This window comes from Chlamydotis macqueenii, chromosome 12 (genome assembly GCF_036417535.1).
Source record: "Chlamydotis macqueenii isolate bChlMac1 chromosome 12, bChlMac1.mat, whole genome shotgun sequence".
Lineage (NCBI taxonomy): Eukaryota > Metazoa > Chordata > Aves > Otidiformes > Otididae > Chlamydotis > Chlamydotis macqueenii.
The window spans coordinates 2,977,643-2,991,912 of record NC_141567.1 but is presented as its reverse complement, the minus strand read 5'-3'; the positions used below and the strand labels follow the sequence as shown (position 1 = coordinate 2,991,912).

Here is a 14,270-nt window from a genome sequence, read left to right as displayed (position 1 = left end):
CAGGGAGAACTGGCAGCAAAAACTCAAGCCCAGCTGGGAATCCAGAAAGACAGTGTCTCCCGCTGATGTTTGTGTACTGGGAGACCCATTTCAAAGGAAAGAAAACAAAAAAAAAAAAAAGAAGAAGAGTTAAAAATGTGACCTGATGTCTCTGAGCATTTTATCCCATATAGGTGAATCCAAAATGAGAACAGATGGATGCATTTTCCCCACAAGAAACGGATATTCCGGCTGCAAGCTGGGAGTACCCAGAACATGCCCATAGGCAACCTGCCTGCTGCAGTCGGAGGCCTGAGCAGCAACCAGAAGAAAGCTACGCTGAACAGGTCTTGGTCTGGCCCGTTTCCAAACCCACGTACTCACAGGAGAGCTCCACCTCTGAAACAAGGCTCAGCATTTCCTACAAGAATACTGCCATTAATAAAATGCATTTGCCGTTAGAGTTCTCCAGAGACACTAAGTCAACGTTAGCTGGCAGCGCTGCTTCCACACACCAGCAATTTCAATCTCTGCTGTGCTCAAACCATCACCATCCACTCTTTTTATGGCTCCACTCCAAATTATTCTGTCACTGCTCCAATCAGAAATGTTTCCTGCCTCTATAACAAGTTTATCAACAGTGGATATGAACCACATGGCTCCCTGCCCGTCTCCTATCGCAGAAGGCTACAGATTAATTTTATAGGAATTCAAACACCCTATTAAACCTGCTACTACCTACTGCTGATAAAAGGGCTGCATTTTAAAAGAGCGTGTGTTAAGCATGCAATTAAGGGCAATGACACGCAAAATTACACGTGCAGGGAGATGGAATGATTTCAAGGCGTGTGCTGGAAACTGCAGGTGCCCCTGAAAGAAAGGGCCTAGCCCTGCCCACGTGCGGGGCCGATTCGGTGCCCACCCAAGCCCACAGGGTTGGGACAGGTTTGCTGACACTGCTGGTTTGCAGAATGACCACCTAGAAGTTCATCTTGGCCACCCATGTTCCTTTAGTGATGAGGAGGCTGCACAAGAATCCTACCTGTCTGCTGTCTGGTGATTGCCATCGTTAGGGACAGAACAGACCCTGCCCCAAGCATCCTCATCTTCACTAGGACATCCAGGGGATAATCTCCCAGCGCCCAAAGCCAAACAGGATGCAGAGGTGCCCATTTCACACCACGCTAGGCAGCCAGCACAGCGGCCAGGCACTCCACGACAAAGGAGCAGCTACCACCACCACGGAGCTGCCTGCAAGTCCCTGCATTCAGGGTTTTCCCGCACAGATGCTTCCACTGTGCTGCTAACTCACACTCCGCGGGAAGAAGGCACAGCGAGAAGCAGCAGACGTCACCGAGTTCCCGATGTGCACACACTGCAAAGTAATTTCTGGGTTTGGCAGCCAGCACAGCCCTGGCAGGTTCCTTGCTGCCCAGCCCCCTCAGGCCAGGGAACAAGCTGATGAATGCCACTACGCAGGGACTGTCACCAAACGCCCTCCTGTAAGGGCAATCCTGCCCGTTCAGGTCTCCTAGGGAGGATTAGCCCTTTGAGGATCACAGCAAGCTACAGAACTCACTCACTAGCTCCAGAGGAGGCTAGAAATAGCGGAATACGAAGCTGAAAGGCTGTCCCAAAAGCTCTGGAAAGACACTGCCACTGGAAGCCATCCATCCAAGAGAGCTGGTACAATAAAGCTGTATGAAATAGGGAGAAATTAAGCACAGAGCAAGTTACCACCAAACACGTGTGCAGAAGGTGGTAACAGGGCCGAACACAGCAGAGGTTTAACAGTCTGAGGCTGGGGAGGACTCAGCTGAGCAGCAACCCAGACACTTCTCTGAAGGGATCTCCCCGTAGCAGCTGGCAGCACGTCCCACAGGGCTTAGTCAGCCTGGGCGCACACCCCACCTCCAGGGAGGACCGGCTGCTAAGGCAAAGCAGAGCTTATTTCAAAAGATGTTGAAAATTCGTTGGCTAAAGTCTTAATCCTCTGCTTGCCAGGCATCCCACATGCCCCCTGCCACCGCACTCATGGGCTGTCCACCTGCCTCCAGATTCTCCGGGAGCTCCATGCCAGGCACTCCCGTTCATCGCCTGGGGAAACGGCCCGTAGATCTGTCCTATTTTCTGTTTTCTTCAGACAGCAATTAAAATGGTATTTTGCTGAAAATAGTCCTCCTCTTCAAAAGGTGAAGCACGAGGGGACAGTTGGCTGGCTCAGGCAGCCAGAAATAGAGCAGAGATCCGCAGTGCAGCTTCCCACACCAGCACAGGCCGGTAAGAAGCAATTATCAGCCTCTCAAACCTCAATCCCTTAAAAATCAACTCAATCCACTTGCAGCAGAGTAAGAACAGACAGCACCATGTTTTGTACCACAGCAGAAGTAGTATTTGCTTTTTAAAGACAAGTGATGATGTTTCTATACCCTTAAATGTTGTACAGCTCTTCTCTCCAAAGTCAAAACCTACCTGGATCCAAGCTTCTGGTCAGTATGTTGGAGAAAAAAGTGCCAGTTACAAAAAAACTCAGTGCTAGACTGCACAGCTCACCCACACCACACCTGACAGCCTGGTTCAGGTCTCTCTCTGCTAGACCACGAGAGGAGAAACGATCACTGGAGGGACATGCATTTGGAACTGGACCTCACAGGCGACTGCTCTGCCACAATGCAGGTGCACGCACACCAAGGAACACAGCAACACCAGGAGCAAAGGATCCTCCAAAAGCAGCCAGAGCTGACTGTTTCTGCCATCAATGTTTGGTGCACTTGCTGAGCTGCTCAGGACAATACCATCTCACTGGACCTTGACAGGAGAAAGCTGCTTTCTCTCATGCCTTCACACCAATAACCACTTCGATTTGCAAGTGTCTACTGCATCGCCAAACAATGCAGGCTCCACGCAATGGTGAGAGCTCGTGACCATACTCAAACCACTGCCCTTTATTTCAGGAGCACCAAAAATGTTTCTAGACCAAAAAAAAAAAAAAAAAAAAAAAAAACACCAAGTAAAACCCCCTCAGGGTTCAAACTGGGTACCCAGCAGAAGACCACGACGAGGCCAAACACATGTGACAACCCATTGCTGTCACCTCACACAGCCCAAGGAGGCTTCCAGCTGGGCAAATTAATGCCCTGACTGAAAACCTGGCTGCTCTGACCTGTCTCGAATCCTTCAGCCCTCCCTCCTGCCCCTTTGGTCCCCAAATACTGCAGGTTTTTGGGGACAGGCCCTTTGCACATACAGCAGCAGAGCCCAGGACCCAGACTGCAAAAAGTCTTTGCAGGACCCACTGCAAAAAGCCCCACTACGACTGTCGTCCTAAGATATTCAAAGAACTGTACATAAACACTCCCTGATTAAGGAAGAGATACCTTCCAGGCTCTGGAAACTAGGAGGAGGTCTAATTCAAAACACCGCACTAAATTAGCAAGCCTGACAATGAGATAAAAGCCCCTTCAAGGGAAAGGATCAGAAGAGAGTAAAATTACTCCAAGTGAGATCAAAGACAAATGAAATCAGGAATGTTAAGAGCTTACAGAAGCTGCCGACTATTTCCAAACTCCATTCTTCATCATATAGTGACAGAAATGGATAGGGCCCTGTTTAAACACACAGCCACACGCTCATGCGGCCTCCTGCTCACCTTCACCCTCTTACCTGCCAGAGGTAACGCTGTGGTGAACGTAGTGAAGGCTCCCCCAGAACAGCCACTTGCCTCGCATAGCAAATATAGCTACTCCAACGGACATCAAAAATAACACGGAGGTGGGCTTCTGGGTCAGAAGCCAGAAGGTCTTGCCACGTATCAGTTCAAGGGAGGTGTTTTGGCTCCAGATGGCTGGAGAGCTTTTTGCCTTTGGTTCCTCCTGGATGTAGCTTCAAGCACTAAAGCCCAGCAGAACTGGAAGTCTTCAGCTCACAGATATCTACATTGAGGCCAGGGAACCCTGTGAAGTGTTGCTCTACAGTGGGAACATCATATATACATTCAAAGCTTTTACATCACAGTACACAACACATCTCAAAATACTTCTCCTCCGAGTTGTGAGGAGAGAGGAACAGCGCGGTCCGTGCCTATCCAGTCCCAGGTAACCAGCAGAGTTCACCCTGAACTCCACCAAGCCCAGCACACCGCTGAGCTATTCCAAGGCAGACAGCAGTGGCTTTGAGATTACAGGTGTACGTGCAAACATGCTTACATATAGACATATGCCACATATACGTGCATTCACATGCACAGAGTTCTGGGGGAATGCATGCCATGAAACAGAGGGTCTTTGATGCAGCAAGTTAAAAGCATTTTCTTCCATGAAAATTACATTTTGTGACCCAGGCTCTGCAGGGGTATTTTACTCTCTCCCATGTTGCTAACCCCTAGGCTACAATATGCACAAAAACAGCACAGGAGAAAAACGTCCTTTCTCTCCCTTCTATTTCCTCACTTCCATCAGCCACCTCCGGTGTCCAGGCCCACTGAAGTAAATGAAAAAGTCTCCTGTTGAGTGGCATAAAAACCAGGGCGTTTCAGATGAACAAAGGTTGTAAAATCTTCAAGGCACAAAACCGTCCTCTGCCCTCCACGGGAGCGCAGCCCCTGCCAGCAGCAGGCTTGATTCCAGACCCAAAGCAGGCATCTGAAAACCCGCGTCGAACCAGCCAAGCTCTCCCTTCCCAAATCGCACATTTCGACGTACAGTCAAAAAGCCAAAACCACTCCTGTGATCTCGTCTCTTATGATCTCCTCTCCTCGGTATCAGAGGCAGGAATAGCACAACTTACCACCGAGCAAAGGGGAAAAAGAATCAATTCTCTTGGGTTTGTAATTTCAAGACTATAAATAGCCAGGTGAAGCGTGAGCTAGCAACACAGCAAAGTTTGACAGGTTCCTGACAATGCAATTACAGGGTTAGAGGCAGGATCCCCAGAGCAGTATTTTCACATCCAAGACACGATGCGCCAAGGCCACTGATCTGTTGGGAGCTTGCACTCCATGGCTGAGGACAGCACAAAACCCCACTCGTCTCCTTGTACATCCGGTTATTTCCCTTCCCTGGGATTGAACCACTTAAACCCAGGAGGAGAGACCTAGAGAAGGGAGATGGTCGTTCTGGTGAAATTTTGGCTATCAGCAGTAAACGTGTCCTTGAGCTCTGTTACACAGTGCAAGCAAATAAAAGGTTACTGTTCAACAGGAGACAAATGGCTTTGTTCGGAGGAGGAGCTGTGTTTTAGCAGCTCCTTTAAAAACAAAAACATACAGGCATACACCAAAAGGGATGCATTTCTGTGTCAGCCACTGGCATATCTCCATTTTTTTTTTTAAACTATTTTTTGTACAGCACCTAGCACAACTAGAGCAAACCGATCCACAGTCCCTGAGTAAAGTCCATGAGTAAGCTCACCGCCTGCTCCTGAACGGCGCATCACCACGCGGACGTGCTGGTTCAGCCAGCCTACGTCCCAGCTCCAAAGGCAGCACGGCCATAAACCCGGCAGAAAAACCCATCCCAGTTACGCAGCACAGCTCAGGCTCTTCTCTGGCTGGGCTGAGGACAGCCCCAACAGCTCCCCATCACAGCCACAACCCTGTCACAAACCAAGCCACCATCCAAAGGCAGACAGAAAGGCAGTATTTGAGAGGTGGACTACCTTCTCTTCAACAAACTGGTTCAGCTGGGGGAAAACAAACAGATTTAGGCACATACAAGACACCAAGGCCCAATCATTCCTACAAACTCCAGTCCCTTCCTACAAACACCCAGCCCATCAATTACAAGGCTTAGACCTTCACTTCAAGGGGAGGCCCATCTTTAGCACAGCTGAGTGAGGCCCCGGGATCAACTCAAGGACAGGACCCAACCCAGCGCAGCTAAACCACTGACAGCTTCCAGCGCTTTCAGGCGAAAACCCTGAAACGCTTCCAGCCCAAAACAAATAAAGTTGCACCAAGCCAGACAGGACCCATTACAGCCCAGGCCTTGGGAGATTAATACTTCACAGAGAGCAAAGTACAAAGGTTTCTCATCTGACACACTTCCAGAGCTGACATCACTTCTAGTTCTTGGCAGCCGGAGATTCTCCTGGGGAGCCGCTGTTGTGCTGCAGGTCCCACAGCCTGGAGCCCGGCCAGCGCGTTTCCTATTCCTCACACATCTGGCACTTTGGAACTGGCTTGTGCACCTTGCAGAGCTCCAGCCAAAGAAAACCTTCCCAGGAGCAAGGAAAGCGGCTCAGACGAGGCGAGCGGAGCGCTCTGTCATTGTGTGTGTTCTGCGGGATATCAGGCAGTAAGAGGAAAGGGCTCCTCTCTCCCCTCCGCGTCCCGCAGGAGATGGCAGGAATTCAAACGTCAGTTGAGCCTCTGCACTGTCGCCTGTCTTAATTTATGTATTTATTTTGGATGCTGAACTCAACAGCACAATTAATCTCATTTAATCGGGAGTGAACAGCACCGAAGAAAAGTGGAATTACTACTTCCAAAGGGCTTTCCTACCTCTCAGCAAGCCAACTACTGTGCCATTGTTCTGCTCAATGTAACCTTTATGCCGATGCTCTTCAGATGCTCTTAGAGCTGTAGAAAATCTTTACGTTCTCATTGTCTAATTCAAAGAGCGACTATACTTCAGTGTGTCCCCATTAAAGCAACACAAAGCCCTCTTTCTTCTTGGGAACTTTATGCACTGACAATTAAAAGTCAATAGCTTGGTCCCGGCCTGTTTTTAGGGCAACTGCACTTGGCAAGTGGTGACCCAGAAAGAAATCTGGATGGAGGTCTCTCCATTCTGGGTGCTCAGCAACATCTGCGCTGAAAGCAGGACCGGAGGATCTCTGGGGTTGGAGCGCCCAGCTCCCATGATCTCTACAGAAAGGGAGGCTGAAAGATGAGCTGGGCACCTAAATTCCCTTGTGCATCAGGTCCTCAGGCTTCCCATGGCACAATAAAACAGAAAACATTCTTCCATAACGAGGCCTGTGAGGTGAAGGGGTCAAGACCCCTACATCCCCTCTCCAGTTACCAGATGTTACTGGAACTTTGCGCTTCTTGAAGGCAACACGAACAAGCTAAGAACAAGTTATACCTTCAGCCTTCATTTAGCCTCTCTAGAACAGAAGACTCCTAAAACTGTCTCCAGGGCTGCTGAAAAGACCATTTTATTAACACTTGATATCCACACACAGCAGAGCATTTCCAGTACCGAGCAGTGCTTGCCAGCGGGAAGCAGGTCTTATCCTAATTCTGCATATAAGCAAGCTAGATGGTTTATTTAATAATGCAGCATCTCCCACTGCTGCAGGAATATTTATCTAGCTGGCAGCAAGGGACTCTCAGATCATCCCCTGTCACTAAGCAGATCCCAGCCTTTCATGAGCAGCTGGGTGCCAGACCGGCACTGCGTGCGGCAAGAGACTGCAGTCAGAGACCGTCGCACCGTCCCTGCCGCAGGGGTGGGGTACGAGGCCACGGGCAGTGTCACAGTCACTCCCCAGCTTGGGCTTGGAAGCACGGTAGTGTCCCTCATGTCCCAGTACACATCGGGATCCAGGATGAGCACTGGCAGAGCAAGCTCAGCTCTGTCCACACACAGGGAGTGGAAATGCCCTGGAGTCAGCTGCTGAGCACAGGCTTGGCCATCTCATAGCCCAGGCCAGCCTCAACAGACAGCTCTAGATCCGCACTTTGGACAGAAATGTGTAATACGCTCTCAGGATGACGTGCATTGCTCTAAAGCTTTAGGAGGGCCATGGTCCAAACACCCTTCTGAGCTCAGTGTCACACGGGAGTAAACACAACTGAGCCCTACCAACTGCGTCTGCCCAAGCAGGTGGGCTGTGCATCCCTGGAAAGGGCAAAAGGGAGCCCAGTTAGCACAACTGGACCAGCAGCGGGAGTACGCTGCCAACAGGAAAATATTATCTTCCTATAGCTCTGCTTCACTTAATTAAAGATCTTTGTGTCTAACAAATCTTTACGAGGCTTTGTGGCTTTGGGACATTGATCAAACCCATTCACTTCTTAGTGGCCCATTATTTTCACATGTATACAAAGCCCTTCCATTTAAAAGTTAAATTAATCATAATTTATCGATTTGTTGTAGCATGCTCCAAATGCAGCTCTCCCTGAAAAACAACGCTGGGTAAGGGCCTCTTGTCTTTGTTCTGTTCAAATCCCCAGTTAAAAACAAGAGAGCAGAAGGGATGGTATGAAAGAAACATTATCTAAAACACATGCAACACCACGTTGCTGTTTATAGGCCATACCTGAAAAGCTTGATATTATCCAAAGCTTTAATTAAGGCAAATAGGTTAATGACTAGACTCACTTAGATAAAAGCAAAGGCTGCCAAAGCCCTGGGTAAATTAATATCCTTGTGATTAAATATAACATACCAGGCATCAAGGAAATAAACCAGCCAAAAGAGTCTCCATCTAAGTATTTTTAAAGACAATTCCGATGCTCCTAATGCTGAAGCCAACTGCAGCTGCTCATTTCTGACACTCAGCTGCTTATTTCTGCCACTCAGTACCCCTGGAGCCACCAACGCCCTGCTGATGTAACCCTGGAGACTCCAACCCCGTAAAGTACCAGCTGATTTCTAGGAAGTACTAAATGTTCTCATGCTCTGTGCAAGCATCAGGTCTGCCCAAGCACCTCATCTGTATCTACAGATGATGCCTACCAGATAAGGACAAACACAAAACCAGCTCTCGGGATTGAGTTTGGCTTCACCGAGATGTGTGTTATTCTAACATATCCCCTGCAAACAAATGGTCCAGAAAGACGAAACTAATCAATAGCAGCAATAATTTATTCATCGTGTTGAATTGTCAATGGCAATCATAATGGTAACGTGCTCGACACTTTCACAGAGGTTGTATTTTCTCCTCTCTGATCCCAGAAAGGCTTCTGAAACAGAGGCTGAAGCCTAGAGCAGGCTAAAATCTAGACTTATTAAACTCAGCCTTTTTCATGTCTTCCCAGGGTGTCTTGCACTACTGAAAGCAGAAAGGGAGAGCTGTCCCCGTGTACAGTAACACCAGCACTAGCCTTTGTGTGGAAGGACTCTTATTTAAAGTGTCAAAGTGACTTAAACACTAAAATTGCTGAAAATCTCTTCAGTGTCCCCCACACTGCCCGACCCAGGGAGGGCTGAGCTGTTTCTCTCCCCTTCCCATCTGCTCCACGCCAAGCACGCAGTGCAAACCTCAGGCTTTGCTCTGTAAACATATCTGAGGAAGCCTCCATCACCTAGCTGTCATCCTTCCCTTCTTAAAGAGCCGACGAGAACAGCCGAGACGATCTCTGCAAAAGCTGCTGCAAGCGCAGGACGTGTGGGGAGCTCAGGACAGAGCCTTGGGTTTGCATCCATAAATTTACAGTGTCTATATTAAAATTACAAGCTTGAACAAGCGCATGGGAACAATAACACATCAGAGTCCTGTAATTGGGCCCTGAAATACACTTAGTGAAAAATACAGACCAGCTGCAATGCTGGAAGGGCTCCTAATGCAATCCAAGGCAATTATTGGTAACAGACCATCAAACAAGTGCATTAATACACTCTGATCAGAGAGAGAGAATCAGATGGACAGTCTGGCACGGAAGCTTGTACCTGCAAATTATGTAAATGATTTGAAAGAGCAAAGCCCCAAAGCCTCAGAAACACTAATGAAAGTTATTAAATGCTATTTTTGTTATCTGCTGGGGTTAACATTAGAAGGCCCATTTGCCGCGGCAACTATAATTTTGCCGCTGAGCAGCGGTCCGAGCTGAATAAGCCTGATATTTGCCATTTTAAAGGACACATCACGCTAAAATGACTGGCTCAGATTTGCATGATTTCAGGGACAACATTTAAACACATAACTACTTCCTGCATTTCTCAGTGATGCCAGAAAGGAAAGCCAGTCATTTTGCTTTTGTTCGATACAGAAGTTTCTGATTTTATTTCATGCATCATATACACACATTCGATCTGGAAACAACACAGGGGAGTCTGAAACAAGATCTCCTGTTACGGCGTTACCTATTTTTGCACTCGAACTGTTTAACTTCAGCATATTTTTATGATAGATTTTCATCTCTCCATGTCTGAGAAAGCTAAAAGTATGCAATGTGATACAAGTTTCAGGAACACGCCTATCGGGAATAGTCACTTAACCAGAAACTAATGTTACCAAATAAAATACACAAAGATCCTTCACCTCTGGGCTACCTTAAAACTCTAAGTATACTTTGTAGCTCTTCCTGCACTCCCTCCCCCTGCAGTTAGTGGCTTTGTATATTCCAAAAATACAAATATAAACACATTACATCCAAAAATCTTCAGCTCCAACAGTGAATGTTTCATCTGTCAATTTCTCACCATCCTACAGAGGGAAAAACAAAAAAAACCCTACAGAACAAAAAACCAGAACACACACCACACATTACACCCAATTTCAAACCTTGGGAAAAGTCACTGCACAGAGGAATGAATGTCCCCACTGCAGGTCTGAAACCAGCAGCCAAAATTCCCAGCAAATAAATCCCATCCTCTCTACCCGACCATTCTTCAGCTTTTGCAACTCAAGCTTTCAGATGCAAAACGCAGCGTAAAGCTCTGGAGCAAACCCATAGAGCACACCCTGCTCCTACTTCGTCTTAGAGGCCTCCAGAAACTTGGGGTGCACTTTGTAATTCCCAAAGAAAGACATCACCTGTAATACTGTTTTATTTTGTTCACAAGGCTGTTGAAACAGCGATGGAGAGCCGCCCTGGCTGACGGGGTAAACATTAACCCTGTGACAAGCAGCCTGAGGTCGCGACGCGCGGATGGCTGCTTGAGCTGTCCTGAACAAGAGGGACACGCTGCCAGTTTTAACGTAGGACCCAAGGACTTATCCACCTCCAAGGCACGGGCTCAAACCCATCCCCAGCGGACTTCACGGCCCGGTTCATGGTCCATTTTGCTTCCCAGCAGGTCAGCCGTGTCGTGTGTCAACAAGGACAGCGAGAAAGCTCTGCAGAGAAGGAAAGAGGAAGAGCGTGACAGGGAAAGGAAGATGCGAGCCCTCCGACTCTGCCCTCGCTCAGGTACACCAGGCCTGTGTTTCCAAGTACCAGCTTGGCCCGACAGCCTCAAACCACCCGCCACAGCCATATGCAAAGAAGGAAGGCGACGACAACAGCTGCTCTAATTTATTAGTTGTCTCTGTTCACACTCACCAACCCTGCACTAGCACGCACTGCTCCATTTGCAACCAGACGGAAACAACGAGTGTGAATCCAGGCAGTGGGAGAAACAGTTCTCCATCACATGTACTTTCCCCTTCACAGGCTCCGCTCCCAGTTATCTTGCCTGTCATTAAAAGGAACTTACAAGACAGTGCTGAATGATGTACTGTAATCAATACAAATAGCCGTGAGAGCCCCCAAAAAGGATGTGGAAGCACAGCTCAGCAGTGATGCTTATCAGCACAGGACACCGCAGACCAGAACAGTCCCAGCTCTCCCGAGTATTTCCACTATTTACACTGAGATCAGAAAATTAAAATGATATTTTACGCTGAATGGCTCGAACAAGACCCGTGAAGTCCTTCTCTCGGTCCCATTTACAACACAAACGCCAATGACAGAGCAGCAGATGGTCAGAAACACTCCCCTAGAATATTCAGGCGATTCAACTTGAATCTGTGCCCAAATCATTTAACTTTAATGGATTCTTTCATTAACAACCAAAGAAAGGGAATATGGTTGCCAGGACATTAAAATCACTTTTTCAATTATAGTGTTATAAAATCGAACAAATTAGCTGTAATTCTTAGCTGAAGCCTAAATGGAAGCACGACTTTATGAAAGAAATGAAAATTGATTTGGATTAGTGGGCATCAAGGGCTTTTAAAAAATTAACAAGATTCTTATGACTTCATAGCATGGATGAATTAGCTGGAGGCTTCACTGCCCTGTGTTTGCTACCTGCCAAAGCACGGCAGCTGGCTTCACAGCATTTGTGACTGTGGGTTTTAATTAGACTAAGGGAAGAGGATGCAAGGATTGAAGCTGGAAACAAAATTCTGGAGAAGCTGGGTGGTGTCTGAATTCACCTTTTAGACCCAGTCCAGCAGGATCTTGGCAAAAACCAGGGAAATGGGAACCTCTAAGCTTTAGCAGGATAAGGACCGCAGGCTGCATTATTTTGTGCGAAGATGATGGCAAGACTGCACTGGATGCTTTACAAACACAAAATAAAAATTAAGCCCAAGATGCTTGCTGCAAAGAGCACACAACTTTCATGCAGGCTTTTAAAAATAATAAAAAAAAAAGACCACCACAAAAAACCAAACCAGGTAAGGATAACAATGGAAGTAGCAGAAACAGTAACTCATAAAGGAAACAGGAGCTGTAACACTGGGCACCGGATGCAAGGTAAGTACAACACAGAGCAATGAAAGAAGAAAAACGTAATTTATATTGTATAGTATGAACTTAATGCAAGAGACATTCACTGAAAGCAACCTGCATTGATCCTACAGACCAGGAGCCCTAAAGCCCTAAGATATATTTCAGAGAGCCATCCCCCTGCCAGGGAAGGCAGTGATTTGGAACTGCTGCTTAGGGGAAAAAAAAAAAAGAAAAAAAAAAGAGAGAGACTGAAAACCAAGCTGGAGACTTTTATACCTGCACTGGACAAAGCCTTTCCTGAATTTATTTATTTTGGAAAAAAAAGGCACACTGGGAACAATCCTGTTTTGGCCCCTGTGAGACAGACAGGATGTTCTAGCGCACACGCTCCACCTCGAACACCCCCAGGATGATGCACTGCCGAGAGCACCGGCGAGCTGGGAGAACTGGCCTCTCTGTAAGGTAAATGCAGCAGAACATATCAAAACCATTTTCATTAAATCCTGCAACACAAAGCACTTTAGATGACTCCCCTTTACGAGTCAGCATTTCATATTTATAAGTGTTTCTACTTATTATTGCAACATAGTGGTTGACAATTTGCATCAGTACAAGCCGGCCTGAAAAGTTAATCTTTCTTTGGACAATCCTGAATATTACTACCTTGCCATAATCACGCTGGTTTGTCATCCTGTATCTGGCTTTCATTTTTACCACAGGGTCATATTCTCCAGAGAGCTGTACCCTTTGAGCCAAGCCTTGTATTGTAATCACTGAGGGTCTCCATGGGCTTGTTAGCAGTTTTTCTATTTAAGAAAACAGAAGAACACATTTTAATCCAGAACCTTTCGAGTTCCACATGTCTTAGAGTTCTTTTAATGATCCAAAAATCAAGGCACCCTCTAGTTCTGTTACAACTAAGGGCAAGATTTGGCCTAGTAGGGTAGCAACTATACAGGGAAACATAACGTGCACAACCAAGAGCTTTATCTCATCTAGGGTGGCGATCTGAAAAGCCTGGAGTTAGAGTGCTTGAAGAAAGGACACCCCCAGATGAGACTATCACTGACAGTGACCTTTCTGCAAGTCAAAGCAGAAAGGGCTTCTCCAAACTGATGCTTTAAGCTGAAGGTGACTTCAGCCATGTCCTTGTGCTTTTGCACCACTGCAGTGGCATAGGAGCACGTACACAGCCAATTAGAGTGCCGCTGCTAAATGCTAAATCTGCTACAGCAAATGCCAGGGTAGAGAGCAGCAATTTCCAGCTAAAAGCATGGGAACTTCCTGACCCAAGCTGCCTGACCCAGCCAACCAGCACAGATAAACACATCCAACTGTACCTGTGAAACACGGCCTCCAGGTTCACACTACTCCCAGGCAGAAAATTGGCACTTTTCACCATTTGTACACACCCCAGCACCTTCCTGTCCATCAGCTGTGATTTAAGAGTACCTAAGGGGACATCTAAGTATCCACTTTGACTACTGTCTATGAGAAGCAGCTTGTTATTATTATAATTATTAGTAACAATTATACAACTATTATGTATGTTAATATATGTCAACAGAATATGAATATTAATATATTCTCTACAGGGCATTCCACAGAATTAATGAGATCTAGTAATGAGCCTAACCTCTCTGACATCTTGCTGACACCTATTTCTAAGCAAGCTACTTAAATCTCTACTCAGGCAGTGCACTGGCTTGCAACCAATGCCCTGGAGAGCAAAAGGACGTGAATGCTGACGAACAGAGGTTTGTGCCTTGCTCGGGGCAGTGATGGAAGAGGGAGACCTGCATCTGCTTCTGCTACCTGTACGATCAAGCTGGTACCCTCTACGACAAGGACGGGCAGCTCTGAGCAGCCAAGTCTCAAAGCACCCCAGCTGTCTGCTGCAGCA

At 47.1% G+C, this 14,270-nt stretch overlaps 1 protein-coding gene across 3 annotated transcripts in view; it reads right to left on the bottom strand.

The window, feature by feature from the left end:
• IGDCC4 (immunoglobulin superfamily DCC subclass member 4) overlaps positions 1-14,270 on the bottom strand; it is a 92,407-nt gene that overhangs the window by 59,258 nt on the left and 18,879 nt on the right. The window lies entirely within an intron of this gene.